The sequence below is a fragment of the Montipora foliosa genome, chromosome 5 (genome assembly GCF_036669935.1).
Source record: "Montipora foliosa isolate CH-2021 chromosome 5, ASM3666993v2, whole genome shotgun sequence".
NCBI lineage: Eukaryota > Metazoa > Cnidaria > Anthozoa > Scleractinia > Acroporidae > Montipora > Montipora foliosa.
The window spans coordinates 46,837,425-46,839,924 of record NC_090873.1 but is presented as its reverse complement, the minus strand read 5'-3'; the positions used below and the strand labels follow the sequence as shown (position 1 = coordinate 46,839,924).

Sequence of the window (2,500 nt, the reverse complement as noted above, 5' to 3'; positions counted from 1 at the left end):
AATATGTCATATCCAAGATGGTGCTCTCCAAGTCACGAAAGAGGCAACTTCAAAGTGCTCTTGCCACATTTTAACAGGGTACTGGACAAAACGGCAATTATCTTCGAATTCCTGGGGAACCATTTTAGCAGGGTTTGAGCTAGTTTTATTGCCTCAGAAGACAGTTTGTCCCTCTGTGGCCCTTGCAAAGGACAAATAGGCAACAGCGGAGGCAGCCCTTGTCGCCCCCAAATGGGTTTTTCTTTCTCACCAGCTAAAAAAAGTGACAAAAAATCCTGTTATTTTCGTACCGTAATGACTTGTGATCATTTAACCATTTCGTCTGGAAATTGCGAGGTTTCGAATTCGGAAGTTGAGCATCATTTTCTTCTCCCGATTCTTCCTCGTGTGTGAATTCGTTTTCAGTTTTTTCTTCTTCTTGGTCGATGGTTTTACGTCTTTCACTTCCACAACAACTCCAGATTTTCCTTGTTCGAAAGAATAATTTATATCCGATGACAAACAGAGCAGGGCACTTTGGTCCACAAACAAAACGAGCTGTAAACACGTGCATCCGTGCAACGCAGTTCCCATTTTACTTCTCAATACAATAAAAAGTGATCCTCACTTGGTCATTCGTATTTCAAGCCATCGAATTCAAAACAGCAAAATATGTGACAGGTTTGGAATGCTGTTTAAGGATCGAAACATGAGAAAACAGTGTTTTTTGATAAAGCACTGATAAACGATTTTTATTCAGTTATTTTCACGATGATAATAATAATAATATGAAAATGTGAAATGCAAGCCGGCAAAAAAATACATGTACATTATTTTTAAAATTACACCGTCCTGGTTATTACTGGGTTGCCTATGGGCAAACCCAGTCGAGGTCTGCGTTTAGTTTGTTTGTTTTTTTTTTTTCCGTGTCGGTAAAAGTCTTGCCTGTCACTCCCCTGGTAAGTGGTGTCTTTGTGTATAGAGCCTTCTGCGCGTATTTTCTTAGGATCGAGAGGGTAGTGGAACTGCGTAGATTTCTCTGATGGACACAGTAGAATCATTAACTTAGCCTGCAATGGCGTCGAAAGTCATGCAACGCGAATGGCGTTTTAGTGGATCCTTAAACAAAATATACCCTTATGGAGCTCAATAATGGAAAGTCAGTTGGATAAACTAGGCATGAATCTCAAAAGCGACGAGTACTGGACTTCGACAACAATCTATCGCCCGTCGAGATGAAATCAAAGTGAGCAGTATTTACCTGAAGTACATGGTAATTTGACACAATTGAGTTTCTTGTCTTCACGCACGCAATAAAATAGGAAGAGGTTTTCACCTCTAAGAGCAAGTCTGTTGTTTGTTTCAATAAAATTTTCGCTGGAAAGGGATTCTGTGGTATTTTCTGCCTTTGTGAATTATAATATCATGTTGTGTATTGAATTTTCGAGCTTAAGGTTGAAATGTGATATGGGAGAAGTTTTTTAGTATTGCTCTGTAAGCAGGAAGAGTTCACAGGCCTGTTGGAAGCGTGCTTGAGTTTCAACAAAATGAGGCCCAAAATCAGTGAAAACTTGTGACGCAGATGAATAATAAAGTAGCTGCTATTTCCAAAATGATGGAATTACCTGGTGATAAATAACGTTGTACGCGTCTTGGAGAGTAAATTTTGACTTTGCATAAACAAGAGTTGGGCGATTGTGATCTTTGTTTTGACTTCGCTCATTTCTGTCATTTCATTGTCAAACTTTATAACACTTGACAGAAAAAGAAACTTACAAAAACCCGGTATCTTGCCATCATTTGACACAGATGCTTCACTGTTTGGCGAGTAAACATGCTGCGGTAACTTAATCACGGCGCCCGCTGAATTCCGGCCATGTCACTTTCGATTTTGCAATTTACTTGAATGTAGCAAAAATCTCCCAAAATGTTTGTCGCTGTCGCTGTCGCTTTTTATATTCTACGGTTCAAAATTAATGTTGTTTTCATGTTGTAAATATTTTATTCTCGATCGACCGTCTGGGAAACTTCCTTCTGCTCTTTCTGAAAACTGTGTATCAATATTTATTTGCTTTTTCATCAATATTTGTTTTGCATAAAGCAAGCTAACAGAATCTGTACCTTGCTGAGTTCGCATTTTTTAGCGTTAATAGTATTTTCGGTCAGATGTTTCTGTTTTCTCTGAGGGGTTTATTGTTGTGGTCTCCCATCCCAACACTAACCCCGCGAAACAGGGCTTGACTTCAGTGAAGTTTAGTATTACAAAGTTTTCGGATGCTCATAGGGCACACTTGTGGTGAAAAGAAGTTGTGAGGGAACTTGAAAATTATCAACATGTCAGCCCAGAAGCCAATGTTTCTTGCTCCTCTTTTATTTGTTATTCTTCAGAGACTGGAATGCTGTATTTCAATACCACACAATTCAGTGCCTTCTGATTTTCTGTAGCACGTACCACAGGCAAGCCAGTGTATGCTTCACAGAAGCATCTAGTTTGATCGGTATGAATTTGCATAAACTTCTT

At 39.2% G+C, this 2,500-nt stretch overlaps 1 protein-coding gene across 1 annotated transcript in view; it reads right to left on the bottom strand.

The window, feature by feature from the left end:
- The window catches only part of LOC138004481 (dolichyl-diphosphooligosaccharide--protein glycosyltransferase subunit 2-like), a 28,480-nt gene that overhangs the window by 21,354 nt on the left and 4,626 nt on the right, over positions 1-2,500 (bottom strand). The window lies entirely within an intron of this gene.